Below are 14,725 nucleotides of genomic sequence, written 5' to 3'. Positions count from 1 at the left end.
AAACAAAAATATTAAAGATGTAGACTTTCTACTTGAACTGCTTCTCTGCTTCAACAATAACTTTACCTAAAGTGTAACAGATGTTTCCTTGCAGCTGTTAAAGAAATGGAGACGAGATTACTGGGCTTATGTGTAGAGTTCTTACTTTAACAAGGGAAAACTTTAAAAAATTTTCCACCCTTCCTATCACTGTTTATAGGATGCTAGTAAACAACAGCTGAAGAACTAGCATGATTTATCTGTGCAAAGCCCTGATGTATTGGCTGGTTTACATTGCCTTTGCTTGCAGGGACTGCCAGTATAGCTCTATTGGCAACACAGATGAGGCTTTAGTCTCTTCCTTGCAAAAACAGGTCTACTTTTACATCAAGACAGTGGCTGGAGAGTGTAAAATATAAATGGTCGTAAGGCATATAGAGAGCTGTGACTAGTTAAGGTCATTCTGATTGCTCCCAGCTGGAGTTCAGTTCCCCGTGAAAACTAATATACCTCACAATTTACACACTTAGATAGTGGTTGTGAAGGATATTTTGCCATAGAAACCACTTACTCTTCTCCTACATGCCTGCATTTGCTCTACTTGGTTTTTTAATTGGAAATGTTACATAGTAGAAGAAGAAAAAAAATATAAAAAATGGTATACTCCCACAGAAAACATCATAAATGAATGGATTGTTATTGTTATTATTTAAATTTACTGTGGAAAGACAATGCATGTTTTCCAGTCTGATGAATTTTAACATTGTCAGTGACACCAAGATAAAGTTTAAGTAATGTTCTCAACACCCAAACTGAAGCAGAAAAGGCATTGGTGTGATAGAAAATCTGCAGAAGGATTTTATCAGCATGGCAATACCTGTATAGCTTTATAGGAACAGCCGAGAAAACTCTCTGTTAGGAAAGGCCTGAGTCTAGTGCCAGCCAACACAGCACCAGTGGCTGTTAGCCGAACTGCTGGCTTCTCTGCTCTCTCCAGCTGCTTCTCCCTGAATTTGTCTTGCAGGCCTGGCACACCAGACAGTGATCAGCTTCCAGCAACTCGACTTCAGCCTACGTCTAACCCAGCTCCTTCAGTCCTCTAGGAATCGGCTCCATGGCTATTACCAAACTCTCAGACCTGGGCCCCTGTTGTTAAACTATCCACAGCTCTTTTTTGGGGTATTGGAAATCAGTATTGATATAGCTGGTCAATTCAAGGGTTGTGTAAATGATTCCTTGTATTTGAACTGCACTGTGATCAGAAGTGTCTTAATATCCTGTCAAAAAATATGTTCAGCATGGCTTTGGAGTGCAAGGCCCATGTTTAATATTTACCGAAAATTGCATCTGAATGATAATTCTGTTACTGGACCTGAACTGCTGCAATAGCTGTTTGCTTCTGCAGGTCACCTGCAGTGAGCAAACTGAAGATTAGTATATAGTTATCTTTCATTAGATATAAACCTGTTTTTAAGTAATAAAAGTTGTATACTAAAACTAAAGAAAGCCTTCTCTCTATCCTTTTACACTAAGGACTGATGTGCAAACTGTGTAAGGCTGTTTGTATGTTTTGGCATGATATATGATGTCATTCCAAGTAACAAGCTGTCAAGGTCTTATCATCCCTGTATTGAATGCAATAAAGGAAATACTTATTTTAACTTAATATTTATTCTAGCTTTATAATGCTGATCGATATTCTCAGGATGCTAGTGCAATGAACTAGCACCCAGATTCAGAAATTTACCTTCATGTGTTAGGCTGCACTGAGCATGAATGGGCTCAGGTTACGACCAAGGAAAGAAAAGCTTTTCTAATAGGCGAAGTACCACCAGCTAGCAACCGTATAGTTTCAGAGAACAAAGTAATTCTTTACAGCTCATGCTTTTTTCAGTACCAATTCCTCCTCACCGGGCATGTCCGATTGCACAGTCAGCCCTAATGACTGGTGCTTTGTTAAAGCATGCTGTATGCAAGTGGAAAAGCTAAGAAACAACTCCCTGCCTTACCAGAAGGTTCAAACCTTGGCACCTTATCAAACCTTTGTGAGTTATTGTGTGTGATTATTAGTGTTCATTTCTAATCAAAGCCGAAGGAATAAAAGCACACAAAGCATCAAAGTTCCCAACTTTTTTCTCTTTATTCTCAACTTTATTTTTTAATCTGAAAAAGCTGAATCTTCTGAGGCTTCTAACCACTGATGTTTTAAAGCTGTGTGAATATATAAGAATGTTTGTCTACATTTTCTTTTTTTCTGAAATGCAAGTATGTTTTAGGTTTGACACTTGCAGACAACCACTTGAAGGTAGGACCTACATACACTCCCAGTAAGATCACAAGTCAATTAAAAAGAAAAATCTTCCAGTAATTTTGACATGACTGACTGCTAAACTGTGACTTTTGCACATAAGGATGGCAGAACTGAAGCTGTATTGTGGACTGTAAAGTATTCAGCCTAATTTTTAAAGCTCATTCTGTGTGCTGAAGCATTATTGCAGTCAAAGAAAGCTATTCATGCAAGGAGTTCGCAGGACCAGATTCTTAGTGTGAATTTGCACAGCTTAAATGTAGGTGAAAAGAGGTAATGACAGCTGTAGTAATTGCTAATTAGATTAGTGCTGTAGGTCTGTTGGATGAATGTTTAATTAACCCAGCAATGACTGGTTGCATGTAATTAGCACAGTATTCTGCAAAATCAAGAATGTGTTAATTGGATCAGATTTCTCAGCCTTTAAAAATTCTGTGTTAGGAATAAGTTGTGCCCAGGGGCTAACAGGATTTTGTGCTCCCAGCACAACTATGATGGCCTCTACTAGTATAATGATGTGGGTCAGAAGGGTGAGGGGTGTGATCCATATCACTGTATGGATGCTTCCAGTAGTAATGCCGTTACAGCAGCAAACCTGCATGACTTCAACTAAGTTGTGTCCATTCAGAGGTTGCATGCTTTCTGTAACGAAAGCTTTTCCAGTGTAACTGTGCTTACAATGGAAGTGCTGTTAATGTGATCTCTTCTGTTTCAGAGCACTCCTTGTGCAAACCTATCTTACAGAACAAGACTAAGCCATAGTTGCAGAGCTCTCTGAAAACTGAGCTCAATCCCAAGTGGAGTTTGTGTGCTTCTGCCATTTTATTTGACCTACTGCCTCTCTTCCAAATGAGTGTGCTTTACCTTGAAAATAATTGAAGTGCTGTTTATTCTAACTGCTTAAGCAAAACAAATCTTCAGTACAGGCTATTTTCTTAAATAAGGATTTTATGCAACCAGCTTTAATGCCTGTAATTACATCAAACGCTAGAGTTAAATCAAACTCTTATCGAATTCTGCGCAACCATGTATTCCAGGGAAAAGTCTCTGAAGTTGCACTCAGTACTTGATGCTGTGCTTGGTACTTCATTCACCATTTACGAAATATTCACAGCTAACCTCATGGCTGTCAGCTAACAAGCTTTAGCGTGTTTTACTGACTGGTGAAATCTCTTGCAGTACTTTCTCCTAAATGTACTAGCTCCTTGCCGCAATAGCAAGATGACGAGATTCCCTACTCAAGAGAGAAGCTCCCTGCCAGTCTGTACTGCTGCACAATCACATCATGTCCGGGAGCGTGTGCGGTGCAGGATGGTGCATGTGAAGAGGTGTGGGGTTGAGGCTACCTCAGGTCCTCCATCAGGCAGCTTGCCAGTGGAAACAGGAAACGTTGATACTGAATTATAAATATTTTGCATTTGCTGTTTTGCTAAACCTAACTCCTTGAATATCTGGTATGCAGCCACCAACTTCAGCTCCTCTGAAATGTCTCCCTGACAGCTGCGCACACTCCCTCTGCTCAGATAAGAAAGAATGGGGATGAGAAGACTCTGTAGTTGGCCCGCTGCAATATTGATAAAAATGTTGATCGTCCACACTGAGAACAAAATCATCCTGTTTAGTGCTTCATGCTCCGTGGCATGAAGCAAAATGCACTTCAACTTGAAAAACAAAGAATGGACCAAAAACTAAAATGAATACTATAATAAGAAAAGTCAGGGCCAGCCTTATGTTTCTCTAAGGCCTTTCCTGAGGCATTTTCATTTTCTTGGTTTAGGGTATTGCTATTACCAGCCATTTCGTCTGATCTTCTGCTGGTGGCTGCAGCCTGCAGTCAGGGTGTTCAAACAGAGCAGGCATGTACCTAAGCTGCCCTTCAGAACAAGGCAGTACCTCTGCTTAACCCTCTGCTGCAGCTGTTTCAAACTCAACTCGCACTGCAATAGATACGGAAGCGTTCAAGCAGTCTGTTGCCCTGCCTGGACTTCAGGCAGCAACTCCTGGAGGGAGAAAGGCATTGCAAGAGCTAATGCTAGGACATCTGCAGCTGGACGTTATCTGCGCAGAGCTCCTCACACCACTGAAGTGCCTTGGATGAAAATTAACTCCCTAAATTAGACTACTGCCTGGTCTAGCTTAGCCCCCATGTAACATATCTGGGCTGGGGGATCAGTAGATTTCACCATGCCTACTACTGAGGCAGACAGATCAGAAAACTTATCCTGCCTTTGACTTTTCTGCTGATTAGACCAGAGAGAAAGTGGAGCCCGAGGGACATTTTCCTTTACTTTAACATCTGTTGCCTCATCCTCAGTATGTGACATTGTGACTGGCAAAACTTCTGGGCCAGGACAGGTTTTGTTTCAGCACAGCATGTCATTAACACAGACCTCCGTCTTCATGACATGGATCTTCCTGACATGAAGAATTTTGCTCCCATTCTAGAGTTAAGAAGTGTCTCCTATGTACATCAGCAAGGTTTACAAGGAAGTGAGCAACGCAACGGTGCTGCAGAAAAGAAGTGGCAGTAACAAATTGTACAATTTAGAAGGACCCAGGAAGACGAGTACTGTTGAGAAGGCTGATTTCTCAACCCAGGAGGTATCTGTGCACAGGCAGCACCCCTTCTGCACATCGATCAAGGGGCACAATTGGGCTCGAAATGAATCCTGGAAAATAGTCTCATGAAGCAAGGGGCTTGTAAGCAGTAAGAATCACGGGAGACACAGTGCATACCTCTCTCTTGCATGTGCTCTCCATAACAGAGCATCAGCTGTTACTGCACATGGCTTGATTTTAGCATGCTGATTTAATATTTGCAGAGTGCCAATAAAATTTATATGATGACAGCTGGTGGCTCCTGTGGTAATTTATAAACAGCAACAACAACACAACACAGCCATCTGAAACTCCAAGAGGAATTCTACGCTATTGTGCAATGTTCAGCACTGAAGATTGTGGGTAGTTTTCTGATTTTCCAGACTTTTAATAATTTCTGTGTAATACACCTATATTGGACTTTATGTAAAGTCCGTATTATGCAAAGTTAGTATTTCCCCTAGGTATGTTTTTTCTTTCAGAATGGAGTTCACCACAAAGACTCATTATCTACCTGGATTTGATACTCTCTCAGAAGTGTTGGGTAATTTCTATAGTCCGAGCCTTTGCACGTTCAATTGGGAAGTCCACAGATTGCCTGCTTTTCCTCCTGCGCTCTGCTTCCCCAAAAGAAATACTAACAAATGGGAACTGCTGTGCTGATGACTGAGCCAGAAGAGACTACTGCCTTTGTTCCACAACCTGTTTACTCTGCACATTCATTAGTAGAAAAGAGTAAATTACAATCTATCTGACAAGACTACAGACCTAATGACTGGCCATTATCAGCGTACCACTACAGAAACGCAAATACCTGGTATCTGACTAGACGATGACATTATTGACTGATTCTTTTTCGTTCTACAAGAAACCTTCATTGATCATAGTATCTCTCTTTGTTTATCTTTCCATTTTATTTCCCAAGTCCTTCATTTCTTTTCCACTCCTTGTTTGTTTGGTTGTTTTCATCTACATTTATTCTTCAAATCAGTGAAAAGTTTTCACAGCTTATTATGTCTTTTACATTTAGGCATAAACTCATATGTGAAATTTGCCATGGAACAGAGGCAGAGGCTGTTTTTTATTACAACCACCTTTCCAGTGATTCTTTTCCCCACGTTTTTTAATAGTCCAATTAACATGTATATTATTTTCAGTGTTACCTGTTCCTAGGGATGTATGTAGGTTGTTCTTGAAGAAGCGCTATCTTCTGGTTTACCTGAAACATGCTTCATTCTCTTTCCAGACAACCTCCAGTTCCTGCTAAGAATACGTATTTTCAGGTCAGAGCAACTTTAGCTTGAAATGTTAACAATCGTCCTGTATAACAGAAGACTGTGGACACTGAAAAATAAATTAGGACGAGGTCCAGAAGTCTCGAGAAAAGCTTGAAATCCACCTAAACACTGACTTTTTGGGTATTCTCTTTTCGGAATAATCATATTATGATTAAGTTTTAGGAAGAATGTTATCAGTAATAAAGAAGAGTTTGCTGCATTGGTGGTGATCATCATGTTACTCTTCATCCATTTCATCCATCATTGTGTAGGAAAAATGCTGCAGGACAAAAGCCCATCAATTTACAGTGGGAACCATGCCACTCAGACAGATGGGGATACCTTTAGGTAGCCAAAAGATCATGTATGTGCATCAGCAATGGGTGCTCAAGGCACGATTCCCAGCTGGGAACACTGAAAATGCTGTCCTTTACAAGCTGTCTGTGGCTCTTAGCCACTGCTAATCCCTTGCGGGTCAGAATTATCCTTTAAAAACAAAGATTGGCTTCTGTGTCCATGTAAGGGCCCTCTGTGAGCAAGGGGCACAGCACAGCAGGGGACCCGAGTGTCACGAAAATTTCACAACTGGCCTGTGCTGACCGAGGACGACGCAAAGTATAGAACTACAAGAGTAATTCTTTATTCATGCGCATGAGGTGTTCCATTCAAATGGGGGCACACCGAATGTGGTTTTACACATGGTTCTTATACTTTTCAAGCGTTCAGATACAACAAGATTTGACCCCTGTACTCGTGTGCCCTGTGCTCCTGTACTCGGCCCTGGTGAGGCCGCACCTTGAATACTGTATTCAGTTTTGGGCCCCTCACTACAAGAAGGACGTTGAGGTGCTGGAGCGTGTCCAGAGAAGGGCAACGAGGCTGGTGAGGGGTCTGGAGAACAAGTCTTATGAGGAGTGGCTGAGGGAACTGGGGTTGTTTAGCCTGCAGAAAAGGAGGCTGAGGGGAGACCTCATCGCGCTCTACAACTACCTGAAAGGAGGTTGTAGCGAGGTGGGTGTCGGTCTCTTCTCCCAAGTAACTACCGATAGGACGAGAGGAAATGGCCTCAAGTTGTGCCAGGGGAGGTTTAGATTGGACGTGAGGAAAAATTTCTTTACTGAAAGAGTGGTGAAACATTGGAACAGGCTGCCCAGGGAAGTGGTTGGGTCACCATCCCTGGAGGTATTTAAAAGACGTGTAGATGAGGCACGTCGGGACATGGTTTAGTGGGTGGTGGTGTTGGGTTGACGGTTGGACTCGATGATCTTAGAGGTCTTTTCCAACCTCAATGATTCTATGATTCTATGACCGCTCAGTACTTAACACACACACACTACTATTTTGAAAAACAACTATAATTCTATGGTGCCATTGTCCATCCGCTTCTTTCTTTATCTAGGTGTCCCTGGAGTTGGTCTTGCTACAGTTACTTATCTATGATGCCAGATAACGGGAGGGTTTCAGAGAGGTGTTGGAGGGGCTGGCATGCTGACGTTATCTTGGTAGTCCAGTGGTACCCTTTCTTCTTCGTGGATGGCTTTAAGATTCCGAGATACAAAAGGTCCTTATCTTCAAGGTGGGGGGGCTGTCCTCCTCCTTGCAGTGAGCTGGGGCCCTTCAGTTATGCTGACTTAACCATGATTATGCAGTATACAAGGTAAAATATGTATCTCTTAAGAAAGCTAATACGATTTCATACAGTTAAGATAGTTCACACAGGTTCATAATATAAAGACTAATTGGTACAGTGGTTAGGGAATGAGATTCTCCCAACAGGAGCCTGGAGACCGAGGCAGAGGCCTTGCCTGCAGCGCTTACGTTTTATCAGGAATTGCAAAGGGACACTACACGTAGAGACGGAGGAGAGAGAAGGACTCATCTTGACTAGCGTTAGTCTGCGCTCGGGAACGGGCCTGCGCCAGCGAGCTCCAGCACCGGAGAAAAATCGCCGCACGCTCAAAGGCGGATCGGGCAAACAGGTTTCCCACAGACTCCCGCCGGGCCGGCGAGACCGTCCCTCCAGTGTGGCTCCTCCCGCCCGCGCAGGGAAGGCAAGGTGCAAAAGCCCCCACGTACCCTCCGTGCCCGGTGCGAGGCAGGGCAGCCCAGCTCCCCGGCGGGGCCCGCGGCCCGGCGGCGAGGGGAACGGGGCGGGGCCCCGAGCCGAGCCGCCCTCCCGCCCGCCGGCCCGCCCTCCCGCCCGGGCTCTGGCCCCGCCCCGCCGCCCGCGTGCGCTCAGCCCGCACGCGCGGCTGGAGCGGCGGAAGCGGAAGGCGCCGCCGCGGCGGCGGGGGTGGGGCGCGTGCGGGCGCGCGTGCTGCGAGCGGCCGAGGCGGCCCCCGCGGTTGCTATGGAGAGCGGGGGAGAGGGGGGCGCGTGACCGCGGCCCCTCCCTTCTCCTCCTGGCTTCGCCCAACGGTTGGTTCCGCCTCGTGCCCCGGGGAGGGGGGCGGCGGGGGGAGGGGCCGTGCGGCCGTCGGGGGCGCCGCCGGGCCGGGGGGGGCCGCGGGAGGGGCCGCCCTCCGCACGCCCTGCCGAGGGCAGCCCCCCTCGGTGGCCGCCGTGAGGGCTGCCCCGTGGCCAGGCCTCTCCGGCAGTCTGGTGCCCGAGCGCTGCTCTCGAGGCAGGGGCTCGATGGAGGGGCCGCTGCCGCCCGCCCTGCGGCGATGGGCTGGAGAGCGCCGGCTGCCCCTCGGGGCGCGGTTTGGCATGGCCCTGGGAAGGCTGACCGGTGGTAGGCTTTCTCTGGGGTGCGCTGGGGGCCTCCGCATCGCCAGTCTTGGACGTCAGCTTTACCTGTGTTAAACCTGCGTTGCCAGTCTGGGATGTCTGCTCTTACCTGTATTAACTTTTAACTTAAGGAATGCTGTTTTCTGTGTAGAGAGCTGGGGGAGGGAAATCCTTAGCAGACTTCATCAGCCTCTCCTTGTCTACGAAATAAATACTGTTGTCATTTTCACGAAGCTCCACGATGCTGCTTTTTCTGCTAAATGATGAGGAGGGCGTTTGCTGCTTTTGAGGTGGGAATGGAAGAGGTGCGTGGGTTTTGTTGGCTGTGTGCTCCAGCAACACAGTGCAAGGAAATACAATGCCCTCTGACCTTTCCTAGTTTCACACTTTCATTTTCCAGCTCCAGTAGTTAGTAAAATGAAAGTGTAGGTCTTCGTTCCCTTCGCACCGAGGTTCCAAACAGCAATGTGCTTCAGTAACATACATTATCTGTCTACAAGTAGCTGTTTGGTCAGCAGTAAGTGAACATACTTGTCATGGATTTGTGAACGACGAGGATATAGCGTGTATACATTAATCTCAAGCCACGTCCCAGTCCAAGCCCGTGTGGCATCTTTCATGAATGCAGTAGATGTTTACAGGTACGCCTTGCAAGATCCTATCTATAAAAAGGAATTGGGTGGGAATGTTTTGCCTACCTTAACCAACCTGTGAACAGCCACCTAAAAACTGTGTAGTGCCAAGGTCTCTACTAACAACCATCTACTGTATAAACATGTGCAATGCCAGGTACGTGGGGTTTTGTCATGGCAAAAATACGCTGCTGCTTGTATTAACTGGTTATTCGGATACTAGTTTTGTTAAACGGAAGAGCTGCAAAAGGCGTAATAGTAATTCTATTCTGACACTTGGTAACATCACGTGACTTCTTTAAAATGTAGTTAAAAGTAATTTAGTTGATAAGTCCAGGGTTTTTTTTCTGGTGAAGTGTATTTTTAGTTTTATATCAGTAGTTTTTGGCAGTAATTCTTAAGTTTTCAGGGAACTCACAGATATAAAACCACAGCTGGATCCACAAATTGACGGAGGCTGTTGATTGTTATGGCCTTGCCTTGGCTATCACAAATATTATAACAAGTGTATCTCTTGTATGTCTACTCTCTGTTCCTTTTTCTGTCTGAATTGCTTAGAATACAGCCTTTTTAGAAAGTGGAGTTTTTCTCACTGTAGAAGTGTATTTTATAGATTGTAGTATTGTTCAGTTTACGTGGGTCTTAAAATTGTGTTTCACAGTGAGCAATACTATGAATTATTGATCTGTGTCATTCTGGACTGGTTTAGGCGTTTGTGAAAAGAGTTCTGGAAGTCGGATTTCACAAGTCTTACTTTTCTTACTGAAGTAGAAGTCCAGGGCTAAAGTGAGGCAGAATGTATAGGATCTTGGTTTCTAGTTATGTATCAGTGCAATGGCTATTAAAGTGCAAGGAGCAGGCTGTCACCAGAGCTGGTTGTCATGCTGCTTAGGATGAGAAATTGAGTAGTGCTTGTACTGGGTTTATTTATGAAACAGAATTTTCTAAGTATGTTTTGGGACAGTCTTGATACAAAATTTTGTATTTTTTTGAAGTTTGCATTCAAACAAGCCACTAAAACAATCTTTATTTCATGTTAACATTTCTGGTTAGTTCAAAGCTTTCTCATTTCTTGGAAGTGACTTTCTGCCTGCCTGACTCATTCTGTGCTCTCATTATTCAGTGGACGTCACATCAGAAGGTGTATTGGAGGTGATTGTAGTGAACAAATACAGAGTTTATGATACCGTTAATTGAATTGGACAGAAAGAAAAGGGTTAGGAAAAAATGCTGTCTAGGCATCCTGTAGTAAAAGTATTTTTTGGAAAGGCAAGAACAATTCTTGATCATGTAGGAAAGACTCAGTCATGGTTTGGTAAATCTGAAGCTTTTCACAGCCACGGCTACTGTTTGCTGTCAAATGCATTGTGTTTGAGGTGTTTATTTAGAAAAAATGGCTATAAATTAGGGAAAGAGGGAAGAAAACCACAAAACCTCCAACATGAGTGTTGTGTATTTTATCCTAAATTATTTCATTGGAAAATTTTTAGGCATTGCATGTATGAATACTGAGTGTATATGGATATAAATCACTTCATTTTTTCAACTGATTTGTTGTAAACCTGCTCATAGCCTTTCTTCCTCTACTTATTGTAGCTATTCTTATCAGAAATGATGCATCCTAAAGAGATCAGTCTTCTTTTCTTTTGACATTGTATTTGAAAGAGTAAATATAGATTTTTTTAAAAGTATGTTTAAGAAGAGAAGACTATAAATTCACCTTGTCTGTGAGTTAAATTGGAATCTAGTACTTTCTACCTAATCATCAGAATGTGCACGTGTTAGGTTTTCTTTACACCCCTCACCCCCCTTACATATTTCTGTATGGTACATAAACCAAGAGGGAGCGGGGAAAAAGCTCACTTTGCTGGAGGAAGTCAATGTATTAACATTGTTTATGCAATATTGCTGACAAAAGTATAACGAAAAATATAAAACTTAATTTATCATTACAATAGGCATGCAGGAAGCAAGTGTATCACAATTTAAAGTAACTGAAACACACTGGCAGTAGTGCAGTTTTGTATAGACCTTTCTCTGAACACTCCCATCCTTTTAAATCTATGTTAAAATTGTGAAATGGCCTAGAAGTGAAATTTGAGGAACGCTAGTTAGAATCAGCATGTCGGTTCAGACATGGGAGGCGAAGGATCTGGATATCTCTGTGAGTAGCTTGAGAGGAAGCTCTACTTAGGCCGAGGTGAGGTATGAAGAACAGAATAGAAGGTAATCTACGATATGCTGCCTTTCAAACCAGTGATGATGATTGATAGAGTATCGCACTCTTTTCTGTCTCTTTCAGAAAAGATACAGAAGGTCATGATGAAAAACCTCCCTTTCTTGAGAACGGGGCCTTTTTTTGCATAGTTCCAACTTAATTGTGGAACTTGCCATCAAAGGTATGGGTTTGGGGTGTGTGTGTTTGTTTTTGTTTTGATTTGTTTTTTTAATTATAAAAGTGAATAATGTCATGCAGGCAAAAGTTAGGCATGAAGTTATAAAAATTTGGGATATATTTCCATTATAGGCATTCTTACTGTTTTGTCCAGAATCTCTCTCACTGCCTATTGCTCATATATTATACTTAGTAGGTCACTCAGAAACAAGTATTTCAGTACTTGTATCTCTCTGTTTTGTTTGTTGAGCTGTTATTTCCCCTTCTGAGGAAGTGCTGTGAAGTCATGGAATCTCTGCTGCTCTGGTAAGATGGAAAACAGACGGGTTCTTCAGTGGTCAGCAGTGTTTCTAGCTGCCTCTGGTTTTTTTGGCCTCTGTGTTTCTGTCAGTCTGCATGATTTCCCCTTTGTAAATACATGCTGGCTACTCCCAATCACCTTCTTGTCCTTCATGTGTTTGGAAACAGTTTCCAGGATTATTTGCTCCACCTTCCCAGGGATCAGGGTGAGGCTAACAGGCCTGTAGTTACCTGGGTCCTCCTTCTTGCCCTTGAAAACAGGGCTTTGACGCTTTCTTGAGTCCTCTGGAACCTCACCCATCAGCTTAAAACTTTCAAACATGGTTGAGAGTGGCTTCACAATGACAGGGCCGGCTCTCTCAGCACTCATGGTGGCATCTCATCAGGTCCCATGGAAGTGTTATGTCCAGTTTGTTTAAAGGTTTCTTAATCTGATCCTCCCTCACTCGGAGTAAGTCTTTCTTGCTCCAGACTTTCCCACTGCTCTCAGGGGTCTGGGATTCCAGAAGGCAGGTCTTACCCGTAAAGAGCCAGGTGAAGAAGGCGTTTTGACCTTTTTGTATCCTTTTACCAGGTACCCTGCCCCATTCAGCAGCAGGCCCACATTTCCCCTAGCCCTCCTTATGCTGCTTGTGTACCTGTACAAGACTTTCCGTTTGACCTTCATATCCCTCACCAGATTCAATTCCAGGTGGACTTTGGCTTTCCTAACCCCATCCCAGTATACTCAAATGGTGTTTCTGTATCAAGTGTGTGCACACACTTGATGTGGCCCCACTTCACCTCTGTTTTGTTGATTTATAATCAACATGATTATATGTTGATTATAATATATTATATTATGATCTCTATTGTCCACATCACCCTGCATCCTTTGCTTGCAAACCCTGACCACCACTTCCTCCCTTGATCATAGGTCACCACCTCCCTCTCTCATAGTTCCTAGTTTAAGCCTTCCCTTAGCAGATTGACCAGCCTGTTGGCAAAGATGCTTTTACCCCACATAGTGTCAGGTGGATCCGCACCGCCTCCCCTGCAGTTCTTGATTCTCAGAGGAGGTCCTATGGATGTAAAAGCTGAGTCCCAGCTTTTGACACAAGCTGCCCAACCACTTGTTGGTCTGTGGGATCTGTCTACTCCTCAAGTCCTTCCCCTTCACCAGCAGGATGAAGGAGATGCCACCTGGTCCCCAAGCCCTGGTCCTCATACTCCAAGCCACGTAGTCATGCTTGATACGCTCTGGACTCCGCTGGCCATATCTGTGGTGCCCATATGGAAGAGCAGCTGAGCTTAACAGTCTGAGGGCAAGACTACTACCAGGCTCAGTAATAGCCTATCCATGGTATCCAGGACCCAAGCCCCTGGCAAGCAGCAAACCTTGCCAGGTGACGGGTTGGGCTGGCAGAGGTGCCTCTGTCCCTGCCGCAGGGAGTTTCCCACCACTGTTCCTTGCCTCATCCTGCCCGCACTGCCACAGGACTTGGGCACCGCCAGCTTGGAGGCTTCATTGGACAGAACTCCCCGTCTTTGCCTGCTGCCAGGGCTCGGAACCTGTTCTGTAGATCAGAGCTGCAAGCGGAGCAGGAACCGTCCTCCTGGTGCCACAGCTCACAAGCTCCCAGGCTTTGCCAGACTCAGCATCTCCATGCCTAGCCTGACAAGCTAAGGCTCTGCCTGCATCTCCTTGGTGCAGTGGGTATTCTGTAGCTACAGGGTCTCGGAGGGGATCTGGTCCATCTCCTTTTCAGCATCCCTGATGTGCAGTCTGTTCACCTCCTCCCCCAGTTTCTCTGCTTGATGAGACAGATCCTCCATCAGTGCATGCTTAGAAGGATATAAAAAGTTTTTTACTTCTAAACCTGCTGGTTGCCAAAGCTAACTTACAACAGAGACACATTAAGAACTGGCAGATTCAGGAGGATAATACTACATCATTTATATGTCTAGAGACTGTACATACATGTGTAGTATATTAATACCATGTATACAACAGACTATGGTGCATGCATGCTACATATAGTAAAATTAAAAAAGAATAGTAAATATAGGCCTAAATAGTTTTTATGATTATCATGAACTTAAAAACAGTTTTAAGGGCACAGTAGCTGTGTTCAGTATGCAACATGGGTTCGTAAAACAAGTGTTAGTGAATTTGATGCATTTTTAGGATAAAAATAAGCACTTAATACTCTGCTATACTTGAATGGGAACACTGTTGCGCTGGAAGACAGCAAACAAAGGGTTATGATAAATAGTGCATAGGAGAAGTGTGGAAAAATGTCAGATGGCTTACTTGGGTCTGATTTTGATTAGAGATCTAGAAAAAGAAGAAAACGACATTAATGAAACTTGTGGATAATATTAAGCAGAGAAGTTGTGAATGCAAGTGAGGATAGACAAACACGAAACAAGTAAGCAAAACCCCTGGAAACAGAGATGTCTGACTGATAAACAAGATGAAATTTCAATGCAACAAGTAGAAGCTGAAAGGAATGGAAGGAAATCC

General features: G+C 44.0%; 1 protein-coding gene across 5 annotated transcripts in view; it reads left to right on the top strand.

The window, feature by feature from the left end:
- Positions 1-8,474: 8,474 nt before the first annotated feature.
- ZDHHC21 (zDHHC palmitoyltransferase 21) overlaps positions 8,475-14,725 on the top strand; it is a 38,495-nt gene continuing 32,244 nt past the window's right edge. For 3 of the 5 annotated variants that reach the window (XM_076362622.1, XM_076362618.1, XM_076362621.1), the window contains exon 1: positions 8,475-8,580. The gene's annotated coding sequence lies outside the window, so the exon portion shown is untranslated. Of the gene's footprint in view, positions 8,581-9,484; positions 9,534-11,826; positions 11,924-14,725 lie in introns of those variants that run through there. The other 2 variants (XM_076362619.1, XM_076362620.1) reach the window with 2 other exon arrangements.

This window comes from Aptenodytes patagonicus, chromosome Z, assembly GCF_965638725.1.
Source record: "Aptenodytes patagonicus chromosome Z, bAptPat1.pri.cur, whole genome shotgun sequence".
Lineage (NCBI taxonomy): Eukaryota > Metazoa > Chordata > Aves > Sphenisciformes > Spheniscidae > Aptenodytes > Aptenodytes patagonicus.
This window is presented reverse-complemented; position numbering and strand designations above follow the sequence as displayed.